Source organism: Acanthopagrus latus, chromosome 18 (genome assembly GCF_904848185.1).
Source record: "Acanthopagrus latus isolate v.2019 chromosome 18, fAcaLat1.1, whole genome shotgun sequence".
Classification (NCBI taxonomy): Eukaryota; Metazoa; Chordata; class Actinopteri; order Spariformes; family Sparidae; genus Acanthopagrus; species Acanthopagrus latus.
Window position 1 is genome coordinate 7,234,659 of NC_051056.1, and position 15,916 is coordinate 7,250,574.

Below are 15,916 nucleotides of genomic sequence, written 5' to 3' on the forward strand. Positions count from 1 at the left end.
CAAACCACACCTGCAATCAGATGAAGGTTCACTACTGGTAACAAACTCAAAAGTTGGATTAACTTAACAGTGTGCACTGTGCTTCAACTGGCAGTAGACAGTAAACAGTGGCAGTATGGTTCAACTCAGTATATAATTTCAGTAGACGATGGAAGTTAAAAGTGTGCAGTACTCCCAGCAGTCACAGAATACAGCTAATGACAGCAACATGATCAAAAGCAGACAGGTCCTAAGTCCTTAGCAATAGTGACCTTTGAACGTTTGCGAGAGTTTGAAGATGCTGCGAGGAAGTAGCAGAACAACAGCTTCACTCAACCGATCGTAACTTTAAAAGTGGGCCACTGGCTCACTGTATATTTAGATTGATCCAGAGGTCTGTGTTATGGTGCAGTTGCATCTTAAACTTTAAAACTGATTTCTGATTTATATTGGTGAATGGTCAGTTTTCATGATGAATCAACCTTTGCCAGAAAAGCTCAAGCCTTTCATAAAACTTAAAATCATGAATATATCCTTCCATCGTGCAGTCCTTGCTGTTGGCTTCTTGAAGCTATACTGCACTGCACCAATAAGCACTGCTGAACCCACTCAAACAGGACTGGTGTCACTATGTGTCTTGCTGTCAAGCTTGTCTGACCTAGAAACAGTCAGTAAAGGGGGCAGGACTTTTGATCAGCCAATTGAAATTAAGACAACTATTGTTTGGTTAAGATGAAAAATAGTTGTGTCCCAAGTGCCCCTACCTCACTGACTTCCTGCACAGTGTTACTCGGTCTGCAATTCTCAGAATTGAAAAAGTAATGAATAAGTCAGCATGCTACACATTTAAAGAGCATAAAAAAGAAAAAAAACACATTAATATTGTTATGATTATTTTTTAAATGTAACTTTAAGGCAGGCCAACTTTTGCCGGTCGGCTCCCTATTGGGCAGCACTGGTTCAACCTTTCTTTCAGCTGTGGTCACCTCCTTTGATCACAGCAATGAGTCTGGTTTAAAATGACTTGTAACATTAACATGACTTTTAGGGTGAGCTTTTGCACTATTTTCAGGCACTGAAAGTTGTCTAGAGTTTCCTGATTGTGCCAGGGTGCACGTGGCTGCTGTAGTGACTGGGAGAGAGTTTTCATTTTTGCCCTTGTATGTTCAGGTTTATGGGAACTCCAAGTGAAAAGGAGTAGAACAGAAGGCAGCTTCACCTCCAAATCTGTTGACAAGCCAAATGATAATGTAATGGAGCGAGAGAGGCAGAGCGAGTGGGAGAGAGAGAGGGTGATCAGATCGGGTGGGAATAGGGAATAGATATGCAAGGCAACTCAATTAAGAGAGGCAATTTCCACACTCCCCTCTTGCCCTGAAAGAACTAGAGCAAGTGAAGCCACTTACAATGGTGTCAGAGGACAAATGGAACACAGAGGCAGAAAAAGACTCGCAGATTTAAAGAGAGGACACAGAAAAACTACAAGGAGCCGTCATGTGAAATGTCAGAGATTGCAACAGAATCAAGTCTTGTTGAAGACAAAGGCCAGAAGCAGCTACTAAAAGCACAAGTTAAGGATACACCAAAAGAGATCACCGTAAAAATGGTAGTATTAGGTTGTTGCTTTGGCATTGTGGCCACATATGATCTGATATTGCCATGTTGGTCTGGTCCATAGTGATGAAAATGAACTCCCTGCTATTCAAAAATGGGCAGAGGAGGAACATGGGTGGAGCTTACATGACTTGGTCAAACAAGCTCAACAAGCAGAGAGCTAAAGTACCAAGCAAGCAAAGTTGTCTGTGTTCACAAATAAATATTAGCATATTTCACCTCATATTATTCTTGATGATGTAATCATTTGTGTTTTACTTATTCACCCCAAACAGAATGAATGCAACACTCTACATAAAACACTCTACGTAAAATGGACAGTGACGACACCCTATGTCCTGCGTCACAACAGAGTGTAGTGTGCCTGATGCACATTCTTGTTGACTCGCATCTGGTATCTCATCACTTGTAAGTCCTAACAGAGATGATAATTTTGATTTTGGTAATCAATGCTGCTCCTGTCCTGTGTAAAGAAAAAAAGTGAACACTGACTTATTTATCTAATCCAGACCATGATCTTTTCTTTAACATGTAGTTTTTTCACCTAAACCTAAACCTAACCAAACTGGTACTGGAAAATGGAAATTCCTTTCAAATATCTGACAACAATAAATTCACTAAGTTTAATAGTAAAAAGCCACAAAACAAATCTCTCAAGTAAGCGGGACGTGAACTCTGGTTGCCCACACAAAAGTCATGTCTGCCTGGTTTGGGGAGTCCTGCAAACAACAACCAGCACAGAGGGTGTATTGGTCTGTGTTTTCGTTCAGTGTTGTCTCAGACCAATGGTAACACTGACCAGATATTTGGTTTGTTTGTGTTTTTCCTGCAGATTTCTCTTTTGCAGATTTCTCTCCTCTGTAAGATCATTAAGTTAAGTTAATTTGCCTTCTGCTCATGTAGTAAAAGAGAAATCAGTTCTTCTTGGGCCACGCCACCCCGTGATGGCCCTTCTCCAGAATGGGGTCAAAGCACGCCTGTTGTGCCTCAATAGAGAAGCTCATCATCAGTACACTCTTTTAAGCACGTAGCATGGTTGTAATGGAAATGCAAATCCTTGCCATGCTAGGGTGACGCGCCAAGTCAAACCAGGACAGCACATACCTACAATATACAGACAAGTCTTAGCTCACTACTGGCCTGCCATAGAGTTTGATTTGGTGTGCCAAGTGTTTCTCACGAAAAATAAAATGTACACATAAATATTTTAAATCCTGTTTTGCTATTTAAATTTTGTTAGGTTAATTACATTTCACAATTTGAGTTGGTGGGCACAGTGATGCTTCATGCATGCATTCATGCAAGCCAATTAAGAGAACTTGGGATCCTCATACAATGGGAGCCCTGAGAGGCAAGTTGAGAAAAAAAACAAGAAGAGATTATCCTAGCAAAACTCTTGTCTTAAAATTACGAGCACATCAGAAAATAAAATAAAATAAAATAAAATAGTTCCAACCTAGAAAATACCCTCCAAGACTGTTTTTCTTACTATCCTCTCACGGCCTCTATAAATAGTAACTTCTGTTCTGCATCTTAATTGTAAAGCGCAATAGTTGTTTGCTTTTGCCCCGTGGTCCGACATCAAGTGTAGTTTCTGTCTTCCATGGGAACAAAAGTTTGGGCACCCCTGCATCAATTTACATAATTCTTACTTCAACAGTATCAGTTCTAATGGAAATACAGAAATGGTCCAAATCTGCAAATATCTGCGTACGAATTAATGCATACTTTTACTATGAAATTTCACAAGCACAGTTAGGAAGGAAATGGTCATGTATGGAATTAATCACGTGACTCCTGTTGGTACAACCATCACCGGTTTCCCCTACATTGTTCTCAGTTTCTTTGTTAAAGTTTCCATTTTGTCTTAAGAGCATTACAATCTTTCCACTCTGACTGAAGTCCACAGAATCGGAGAACAGTTAGGGTGTAGGTGTATTAACTGCGACAGAAAAGGTCGAAGAATAAATGAACAAAGAAATGGCATTCAAATACCGAAAGCAGTGCTGACTGTAGCAAAAGCTACTGTACCGGTTTGGGAATGGTCCTCCATACCACCACAGTCTATTTCCAAGTAATCTGAGTTTCCTAATCCTAGTCAAACTCAAGCGGCAACAATTCTAGAGAATAAACTGTTTTGTCTGTGCACTCATAGCAGATAGAAATTAATAGATGTTTTTTTGAAGATAACATAATGACCAAAGTAACATAACCACTGTTGATTTAATTCATCTGAAAGAATTTACTGATCTACAGGTAACTGAATTTTAAACTAATGCTCTGGTTAAAAAATAAATGTAACAAAACTTAAATTTTGATTGCATGGCTTAATCAGTCGCTCCCTTTATTTACTTATTCTCACCCACACACAATGACAGACAAAGGTCATCTCATCCATGACGTCACCTTTCTCCTCTGACTCATTTTCGCCTCTAAATAATGATGCAGCAAACTTCTATCTCCACCAGTGAGTAAGAGTGATTTCTCAAGCCTGCCTCGCAGATGGCGCCTTTCAGGCCATTAATTTATGTTCCAATCTAACCCAGCCATGACTCACTCACACCATCATTTAAGTTCCGGATTATTGCAGATTGCCTGTCTGCTCTGTTTGTGCGTTTATACTGTTCATGGCTGAAGTTATGATCTCAATGCATGCCCACACCATGTGAACAAATCTGTAATTACATACCTGAACAGAGAAAGAAATAATAAATGTTTGTGTACTGTACATGTACAACTGTCTGTCAGTCTGTCTATCCAAAGCAGGATGTACGCCAACAAACCATCCAAGGTGTACTCCCAGTGGCAGGGTAACAACATAAAAACAGAACCACCCGGGCCTGAGACGGAACAATACTGAAAAAACATAGTGGATGTATGTCAAGCATGAAGAACTGGACGGCACCGGGACCTGACATGATCCATACCCACTGGCTAAAGAAGCTAACTGCTCTCCATGCACGCCTGGCAACACAGCCTGTGCCCTGCTTGGAATGACTAAGAAAAGTCAGTGACTCTATGTTGCACTCATCGATTCACTAACAAAGACCACACCATCATTTAGTGCAAAGGTAATTTTTTTCAACTGATACAAGGCTTGATGAGGGGATGAGGGTAGGGAAGGAGAGTCGAGTTGAGAGTCTAGGATCCAGGGAGCTTGGGACTGCTACAGCAGCTGAGATTGTAGAGTCTGCATACAGCAACTGTTGTTGGGTTCTTCACCAGGCAAAGCCTTATGGGAGAGTGGTGAAGAGAAAGCCACTGTTGAAGAAAGCTTGTTAAATCTTAACTGAGATTCACCCAAAGGCATGTGAAAGACTCCAAGGTCAACTGGAAGTAGTAGGTTTGATGAGAACAAAATAGAGCTTTTTGACCATCACACTATACACAATGTTTGGTGGACACCAAACACTGCACATCTTCACAAACACACCATCCCCACTGCGAAGCATGGTGGTGGCAGTATCATGCTGTGGAGATGCTTCTTGGCAGCTCCCAGATTACAGCATTTATACTCTTGACTCCTTCATTCATCTGCAAGAAGAAGTAAATGTAATTTAGCTGTTAGGAACAGAAAAATACAAACTTTAAGTTGAATCACAATAGCGGCGAGGGTTGAGTTGGGAAAGAGAAAGATGTGTTATAAAGAGGGGGAGTCCACTGACTCTCACCATTGCACGGGCATATGGGGTTTTACTTTCAAAATAACAAGAACTCACAGCAAACAACAAGTGTCCAAAATGGTTTATTGGGGGCCAGAATACCATTGTTGGTAGACTGGTCACACTCCATCCACCATCAGTGGAAAAACAGCCTGTCGTGTTTCCGTATATGGCCCAGAATTCCATCATTGGTAGACTGGGCTCATTTGTTTTGATCATCTGCAACATCATGTCTCCGGTCTGCATCCCCCAGTTCAAAGGATCTCATTGAGGCCCATAGGTACCCCTGCATTCAGTTTGGCAATCCAGAGCCTTTCGGCCTGTATTCTCTGGGCTGCAGACCAGTGGGGCTGGCTCTCCAAACCCGCGATACGCAAGTTATCTGGCCCACGTGTCCGGAAGTGACCGTATAACACTGACACCTTAGTTGTTTTATTAACGTGATAAAGATGTTGTTAAAGCCGGTCCAGCAACTTATATTGTGTTTGTCCGACATACAGTTTCTTACACATTTTACAGTCAATCAATAAACCACATTCTTGGACTCCAGTTGGATTCTTTGCCAAACCGGGGCATCCGATGCTGTGTATTTATTTGAGGCAAATGTGATTGCCCTAAAGTGTTTGTTTTTACACTGCGGTGTGTTAGATTGTAGGGAGGCATGAACCAGCAAATCTTTTAAATTTGTATTTCTTTTAAAAGAAAGTTCGAGAGTGGTTCTGTGACACTTTGTAGCCTTTTAAAAGTTGTTTTAATGGTGAGGGTGTCGGTCATCTCGGCCAAAAAGTAAGTATTGTTGTTTTGCAGTGAATTGCCTGTTGTCGTGGAGTGATGGCGATAGCATAGTTTAGTTGCGATATAGCAGCTAAACCACTCTACCAAGTGAAATAAAAATTTAAAGACTCAGATAAATTATAGATACAGATAAATAGGGGCCAGAGAAGCAGCTACAAGGAAATGGCTTAAGCCAGATGGCCCAGGATTAAAAAAAAAATAAAATCTAAATTTGTGGTAATTTGGAAGTGTATGGAATGTGTATATTTCTCTAAAGGCCTCTCTTTTGTTAAAATGTTCTCTTCAATATTATTAATATTTTAATATTATTTTTCTTAATTTTATGGTTATTTCTTTATTTATTTGAATTATGTATTGTGTTTTGTCTAGCCTCTCTCTTTTACAAAATGTAAAAACATCCCACGCTCTCTGTTTACATTTTTCGATTCTAGTGACCTGCAAGAAAAAAAAGAATGGATCACTAGGGAGTGGCATCTATGTAAAGGTGACTGCTACGGCAATCGAGAGAGTCTCAATACAGAACAGAAGAAGCAGGAGAACAAAGAAATGAACCGCTCCCATCACACATTATGTCTGAGCCAGTCTTGTCCGCCTTTTAACTCTTTCTGAAGTTTAAAGTGTTTGATGTAAGGCAGGCTGGCTCCACTGCTCTGATTCTGATGTCCATCTGTGTCCGTGTTGCTTCCTCTCTATCCTTCAATGCTTCTCTCTCCATCTGTCCACTCCTGTGTCTGTCTTTCCTCACTTGTTTCTGTCCATCTCCTCATCCCTCACTCATTCTCTCTCTGTAGCTGTAGGGGGACTCATGTTGGCTTCACACCGTCTGCCTCTTGCCAGCTGACGGGCTGACTCAAGCTCCTACTGCTTGAGTGATGCTACCATGACAGCACTATTCTGGACACTGTGTGTGTGTGCGTGTGAGTATCCAGACAAGCATGGCGGTTCTTTGCTAGGTTAGCAAATATGTGGCTGAAGCAGTTGATGAGACTTTGACAGTGGCTATTACTTTCTTTGAAAAGCACCCTCTTTGTTGGTTTTGTTAAGAATTAAAGCACCTGGATGAGGTATCACAGGCAGTCTGTGAAATGGGATTGGGAGCTGAGTTAATGAGCTGAGTTGACAAGAAAAATCTGGAAACATAGACAAGCGTTAATAGCTTCCACAACGCTGTCAGCAGCCCAGACGGCGGGAACAAAAAAAAGTTATCCATTGATGTTTATGCAAATCACAGATAAGTCGCAGTTTGTACGTGGTATAGACATCTGTACAGAATGTGCCATATCATGTTCACATTACATTTCTATTAACTGTGGTGAAGTTCCAGGTGATGAGACCGTCAAACAGGTGACTTTAGCTCTTGTTTGTGTTGTGGCATCTGTAAGTGTGACACTGGATATTTTTAAGAGACTGAGGGACCTTCTCCATCTTGTTTGAGCACTAAAATAGATATTTTTGCCATATTTGTGGCAACCAGAAGAGGCATTTTGAGCCAAGCTATAATCTTTTACTTACCATGAACCAAGTGTTTTTTGCACCTAAACCAATGGTCTCAAACTGATCCAGTACAGGGCCACTGTGGCTGCAGGTTTTCCTTCCAACTAAGCAAGAACACACCTGAATCGATTATTCAGTCAACTGAGTTGTCTTTACGCAGTTGATTTGTTGGATCAGGTGTGTTCTTGCTTGGATGGGATGAAAACCTGCAGGCACAGTGGCCCTTTACTGGATCAGTTTGAGTTTTAATTTACGTGTGGTTTTGCAGAAACAGACCTGGCTAACATTAATTCTGGTGACTGGGGTCTTGTCAGTATGGTCCACTGTGTTACAACATGTTGTCACTCCCATCTTGTCAAATCTTGCAGCTTGATCAGTGACGCTCTTCTCTCCCTATAGCGACTGTTTTGCCTTCGTAGATTCAGCACAGTGCAGATAGGACGTCACGCATGTAAGCACAAAAATATCAAAGAGACAAAAACAAGCACTTCTTTTAATCCAGTTGGGACTACTTCCTGTAGTTGTGTTTATAACACATACCTATAACTGCGGGCGTGCTTGATTACGTAATTAAAGTGGGAACTCCTCGGTCTCACATATCCAGCTGTTTGGCTGTGCTGTGCTGTGCTGAACTCAAAACGCAGTGGCCAGAATACAGCGGACATGCATCCAGTGGAATCTAAGGGTTGGATTTTAACTACGATGATAGTTTGGTTAGGTTGAAGAAAAGATCATGCTCTGGGTATAAATAGCTATGTTACTTGTGTGAGTTAAGTCGCATCACTTACTTTACTTACAGTATGTAAGTCCAATAACCTACTTTTCTTATGTATAAAACCGTAAAACCAAGTCTTACGGACACAGGTTAGAACTTTGATAATGATCATATGTAATGACTTCTGACATGACGAAAACACACTACAGCAATGCAAGAGCTCCGAGGTACAAAATAATATGGTTGGCATCTTTTTATCAAAAGTTCAACATCTGGGAAACACTGTAGATGATCTGACATTGTTTTGCCAGCCAGAATCCCGCTGTATTCGGACATTAGTCAGGAGATGGTGGCTCTTATGCTGATTCTTGCTCCCTGGGGTGCCAATGAGATTAGATGGTCTAAAGATGCTGTGGGCCTTTTCGCTTTGACAAAACATAGAAGACACACCAAAAAGCAATAAAAGGACAAATGATTTTTCTAGGGATGGGCAGCAGGCTGCTGGACAACTTGTGACTACAGCAGATGTCTGGTATGGAGTTTGTATTGTATGTTTCTAGAGTTTCTAGAGTCCCCTGCATAGCGACAGCATCTTTTTCAGTTGCTCCCAATGATGAGCGAGCGTCTGCGTAAGCAGGCAGCCACCCAGAGAAAAGGCGCAGCACCCAGCCTCTTTTTTCAGAGCTTTTGTTTTGCTTCCATTTGAAAATCTCTCAACTTTTCAGAAAGGGACTGGAAATGCTGCTCTTATAATTTTCACCACGTTTGTCTCCTATGGATCATTTTATGAACCCACATCCTCCTTGCTCTGATGTCCCAATATCAAATAAGAAATCCAATGGATCTTAAACTTCAAAAGACAGTGTCAATTGTACAGTGGCAGTTGTTTTTTCTCTCAGTGCACAGACAGCACTCCTTTTAGCCAGATTAAAAGTTTAACATCAGTGCTTTTCTGCCTGACACAGGCAGGCATGAGCCCTAAACAAACACATTTTGTTATGGCCTTCTGCCCTGATAATGAAGTCCTCACCAATGAGTGAGCCAGCTAAAGAATGATTTCATAACTTTGTTGATTTTTTTTTTCCAGACAGTAACCCCGTTCATGTCTGATACAAATGGAATAGAAAATGAGGGCCAAAATTAGATTTAGAAGAGTATAACTATTCTGTTCTTATCCCTGAAAATATATGGAATACTATATTGAAACACCTATGGCCACTCAAAGTAAATTTAAAACCTTTCTTAGCACTTTCGAAAGGTTATTAGCTGATTTTTTTCCCCCTAAGCTGTCAGAAGCGCTGTTAGTGTTTCTGGTATTAATCTATAGTAGTTTGGACACAATAAATCATTTACTTTAATATTTAGAGGGCATTCAAATGCAGCAGAGCATACAGAACCTTTTGTCTGCCGTGACGGCGATGTGCCAGAGATCCAGCCACTACAGTGAGTAGTCCAAAAACCTTCTTTTTAGTAAACTCTGTGTACACAAACAATGTTCTCAATGCTCGTGTTCATGTGTAGAGATTATGGCCAAAGTTTCATGTTGTGTCGAGCCTTCTTAGTGTTTAAAAAATAGTGATTTTGATGCTAGTGTGGCAGTGCTCCTAGCACTCCATTGAAAATTACCTTGCCCGAATCCAAAACTATGGTGAATCTTAGAAGTGCCTCTTTCATCGTAATTATGCTTTTACACAAAGGTTCGACTCATATTCAATAACAAATGAAGCCTCGGTTGCTTTTTGGCGAGAGTCTCACTTTAAGTGACATATTGCCACATACTGGATTGAGGAATTACTGGCAATAAATTCATTGTCAAAATAATAAATGTCCTGTGATTGAGCCAACAATCATCTTATGCACAGACACAATGAAATACAGTTAGTGTCCAACCCGCAGTGCAAAAAAAGGGGGCTGTAAACGGGGTAAGGAGTTCAGTAGGGTGACAGATGCAGGGAAAAAGCTTCCCCTGAACCTACTCGTCCGGATGCGGAGAGACCTGTAGCGCCTCCTGGAGGAGAGGAGGGTGAACAGTCTGTAGCTGGGTTATGAACAGTGCTTTACGATGCTGCAAGCCTTTCACAGACATCACTTGCTCTGGAGAGCTTTGATGGAGGGTAGTGAGGAACCGGTGATGCGTTGGGCAGTTTTCACCACTCTCTGTTTCACAGTCAGAGACAGAGTAGTTCCCATGCCACACTGTGACACTGTTGATAAGGATGCTCTTGATGGTACAATGGTAGAAGTTCACCAGAATGTGAGAAGACAGATGGACCTTTTTAAGTATACTGAGGAAGAAGAGACCCCGGTGAGCCTTTGGACACCCAGAAACTTGAAAATGGTGACACGCTTAACCTCCGTCCTGTTGATACAGATAGGGGTGTGTGTGCCATCATCTGACTACATGTAGTCCACAATGAACTCTTTGGTCTTCTTGGTGTTGAGACCCAAGTTGTTGTTGGAGCACCATGCTGCACCTCCTCCCTGTAGGCCGACTCACCGTTGTTGCTGACAAGACCAATCACTGTTGTGTCCTCTGTGAACTTGACGATGGTGTTTGAACCATGTGCATGTGTAGTCATAGGTGAAGAGGGAGTAATGGAGGGGGCTCAGCACACATCCTTGTGGAACGCCAGTGTATGGGGTAAGGGTTGAGGAGGTGTGGTATGTGGAGGTCTGTATTCTGTTGGTTAGGAAGTCCAGAATTCAGTTGCAGAGGGAGGTATTGATGTCGAGGTCACTGACTTTGGTGATCAGTTTGGAGGGGATGGAGTCAACAAACAGCATTCTCATGTAGGTGTTAGTGTTGTTGAGGTGGGAGAGGGCGGAGAGAAGCGCCATTGAGATGGGGATACCATCAGGACCAGCAGACTTCCGTGCATTAAGCCTGCTCAGTGCAGCATGCATGTCGGTGGGAGAGTGTGTGAGGGGCTGGTGGTCTGCAGGTATCACAGTCTTGATGGCCTCCATCTTGTTGTCCCTGACAAATCAGCCATAGAACTGGTTAAGCTCATCAGGTAAGGAGGCATCGCTGGAGGGAGTGGACGTGTTGTTCGGTTTGTAGCCTGTAATGGCCTGGATGCCTTGCCACATGCGTTGGGGGTCAGAGTTGTTCTTGAAGTGCTCCCTGATCTCTAGCTTGTGGCTGTGCTTGGCCTTTTTGATGCCCTTCTGCAGGTTTTCCCCGGATGAGCAAGAGGCCTGAGCATCGTTTGATCTGAAGCAGTGTCATGTGCTTTCAGCAGGAGTTGGACCATTCTGTTCATCCATGGCTTCTGATTAAGGAATGTGGTGACCCATTTGACCCATCTGTCCTCACTGTGGGTTTCACATGTCTGATGAGCAGTGAGTACTTAGGCAGTAGGAATAGTACCCCTTTTCACACAGAGAAGTTGCATTTGCATGGTGTGGCATGGCGGTACACGTCATGATGATGATGTCTGTGTGTTTTTTTCAAGGTGTTTCCTGGTGTCCTCCTGTAAACCTAAACATGTACCTGCTATTTATAATCATATGGATGCTGTTATAATGTGTTGTGATTGAGATCCTGACCCACCAAACATCCTTGAAAGTGACAAAGTTGTGTTTTTCACTCTAAATTGTATAGTGAAATAATCGGCATCAAAAACTGGATGCTGTCTGACTCTCTCACTTGCGGGGATGGAGGCTGTTTTCTGGGGAAAAGTTCGCTGAAGTCTTGGTCGGGAGGGCTGACCGTCGATGTGATATTTTAATTTCAAGAAGCACTTGGTGAGTCAAAGTTTTTAGCTGTGACAGATGTTGTTTTTCAGGCAGAAATGTGACAAAGAGTTGGTAGGACAGGTGGGAGGACAGATACTTCTCTACATATTTTTTTCCTCATATAAGTTGCCAAAGACAGTCACGTTAATACGTTACTTTTGTTTGGTCATATAACGTTGCTCTGTGAAATTTCATTGCTGCCTCTAAGGCTTTCACACAGAGGGGGGAGGCGGAGAATCGGCGCAGGATCCCCACATTCAAACAGAATTGTGAATGCGACAACTGAGGGGCTGTCCACACGCACATGTATTGCACCATTTTGGCCGACTGTCCACACGGATCCTGAAAACGCAGCGCCTGAAAACACACTTTTTTGAAAACGGGTCTCAGGGTGGAGAATTCCGAAAATGCAGCCCTCCCGTTCATGTTGACGGCGAATCCGCATACTTTCCAAAATAATGACGCCATCGCCCCACCCCTCGACCTCTTGCTTCTGTCCTCTGAACCGTGCGACATCTCATAACAACAACAACAACAACAACAACAATGGCGGACTACATGCTCGTGTTCGTGCCGCAGAAGATATTGAGCCTGTCTTGCAACTTACATGTCTTGTAGTTGAGTGTGAGTCACACAAAAGATTCTGGTTTCCTTGCACTAGCCATTTTCATCTTCTTGTTGTGTTCAGTTTCTCCTTCTACTGTCTGTTTGTTTACAGCGCGCAAGCTTAATGCGGAGGCTCTGTGTCTTCTTCTTCATTTTTGGTGAGCGTCAAGCGTCACCTATAGGCCTGGAATATGAACTACAGGGTTTTTGGTCATTTTCAGTGGATTTGTGTGGACACAAATATTCTTAAAACGATGACGAGGAAGACGGAGAAAAAAAAGATTTTTTTTGCCTGTGTGGACTGGGCCTGAGAGGTGTCCAAGGTGATTTGTGTAGACATGGTCCAGAGTCTTGTCTCTTCTAGTGGGGCAGGAGATATGTTGGTGAAATTTGGGTAGTACAGTCTTCAAGTTTGAGTGATTGAAGTCAGCCACAACAATAATGGCTGCCTCAAGGTTGGTTAGTCTGTTGTTTGCTGATAGCAGTATGCAGTTCTTTCATTGCAATCTTAGCATTATCTTCCCGTGGTATATAAGCTGCAGTCACAACAGTAGATGTAAATTCTCTGGGCAGATAGAAAGGTCAACACTTAACCATGAGGTACTCTAGGTTAGCTGAGCAATGACTCATGGTGATGGCAGTGTCCCTGCACCAAGTTTTGTTAACATGAATGCACAGACCTCCATCTCTGGTCTTACTGGAGTCAACAGCTGTTCTGTCTGCTCGGAGGACGTGGCGCCCCAGTAGCTTGATAGCGCTGTCAGGTACGTCAATGTTGGGTCAAGTTTCTGTGAAAATCATGATGCAGTCCAAAATCTTATTTGTGGTTGGTAATCCGCAGCCACAGATCATGCATTTTGTTCGCCAGAGAATGGTCATTGACGAGGAAAATGTTGGTAGAGAGAGCCAATGAGGAATTAGCTTTAGCCTAGCTTTTAGCCTCCTCACTTCCCACGCCTTTGTTTACATTCTTGACGCCGTCAGTGGTTATTTCCGGTCAGCAGAGTGGAGCTGGCAACTCACTGTTTTGGCAATTGCTGGGACTCCACCGATAAAGTTGTCGGAATTGTAGGCACCGATGTTCGAAAGATATGTCTGCTAATTTGTGTTCAGTGAAAATAAAGAAAATTGGCATGGCAATTTTTCCAACTCTCTTCCTTCCCGGGAAAAAAATATAATGCAGTTAAATTAGAAGGAGCTACAGGTCACCAGGAGAGAAAAATATCTCTTAAGTATGAGTGTAAAATGTGTCTTTGAGAACAAGACTGCCCAAAGTTGGGCTCATGAGCCAATGTTGGCCTGACATGCTGACAGGCTGAAATGAAATTGGTGTTTTTGAGGTAAAAATGCTATGATCTCTTATTATTTGTCATAATCTAAACATGGTGGGAAGGGTGACACTTCATACAGGCCATCAGTCAATGAAGAGAATTTGGGATTCTAGTACTGAGGGACGATTGGGGGGAAAAGGGAATTTAAACAGATTATCCAGGCAAAACCATTTTTCTTCTTAAATTATGAACACATGAGAGAAAATAATTTAGTTCAGACTTAGAAAATGGATGACTAGAATTTTTCTATTTCCTCACGTTCCTCTCAGGATGTCTGTGTTGTACCATGTTTGGCAGTACAATAGTTGCTTGCTTTTTTTGGGAGTTAGGGTTCATCAATGTTTAGTTTTGGCCCTTCAAGGGAAAAATATTAAGCACCCCTGTTATAGAAAATACTGATAAATGTTAATAATGCCACTAATCTGCTCATCTGTGCTCTTGTATGTTGTATACTTGTATGTTTTTTGTACTGCTATGTTGTGCTATGTGTGGTATATTTAGCTTTATGTGCTATTGTTGTACTGTGGGAGAGGCCAAAGGAAAATTTACACTGAGTTGGACAATAAAGCTAATCTAATCGAATTGAATCTAATCTAATAATAATACATTTTCCCATGGCAACGTGTGGGACATTCTTTATGTGCAAGGCAGCTATTATTCTTGCTCACTAAAAGAAAGTCATTAGTGTCCAGTTTATTTTTAGCATTAAAACAACTAAAGGATAAAATGTTATGACCATGTAGATCAGGATAAGAGGGCTGTTTGCTGCTGTTTCAGTGCGTCTGTGTGTATATGTGTGCGAGTGGTAACATGATGTACATAGGGACTGATGAGAGAGCTATAATCCTATTTGTGTAGTTAAATGAGTTATTGTTCATGACATGAACTTGCACATGCAGAAAGCACTAATAACCCTCCCCCCTCTCCGGACTCTATCTGAGCGGACAGTGATGCATGTCTGACTGCACCACTGACTTGATGGGACTTGATTTCAAAAATCTCTTTCTGGACCCAGTCCATGTTTCTCCCCCACTGGCTTGCTCTGTGTCGCTCTGACAGTCTGCAGACAGCATAAATCACGTGTGTGAGTGTGATATCTGTGGTCATTCTGGAATCCAGCAGCAGACAGAGGCAGGGTGGAGGGTGAACACCACTCTGTACATGGTGCTACAGAGTAGTGCTATAGTCGTTCACTAGGGGGAGCACTCGATCTGACATGAGCTGCTCGCCTCCTTCACTCAGCTGAACTCAGACACACTGATTTCTCTGGCGCTGATTTTTTTAAGTTCCAAGGTCAAGTGTCTCACAGAAATGAGACAAGTGAAGGAGGCAATTTATGAAGAGCAGAAATCATTAACACTGAATAAAAGTATTTTTTAAAAAAACCTTGATACACAGATTGGCTAACTGTTGGCATGATGATACAGTCTACCAACCTTTATCAGGTATATGAACAAGATCCACAACAGTTCGGCAGTGATGCTGGAGAAATCCACTGTTGGAAAAACAAATATTTAAAGGCAGCTTAACATACAAAATGGGGTAAAATTACCAATCATCAACATTCATCACAAATGGCAATGTTAGTATTTCACCATAAATGCAACAGAAGATGGAGGGTGAATTGTTCACTTTTCAAATATGTATTAAGTGTATGTTACATAGTTACTTTATATCTTTTTCAAAGTTACTTCAATCTTGAAGAATGTAACGAGTCTCAGTCACGGAGAGATGAATAACATAAAATATGTTTGGTTCAAAATGGAGAGCCGCGCTTCCTGAGAGGAGGCTCGATAACAGCCAGTGATCCCAACATTCTGTGCCATGTTCTCTCTCTGACCTGTAGAGCTCTCTACACAGTGAAGGTAGGTAAAACTTAACAAATCAGTCAAAGTTAGAAATATAGCATAACCATAAATTACATCCAAAATGCAGTAAAGACTCTCACACTCTAACCCTAACCCTAACATGATTTAGGTAAT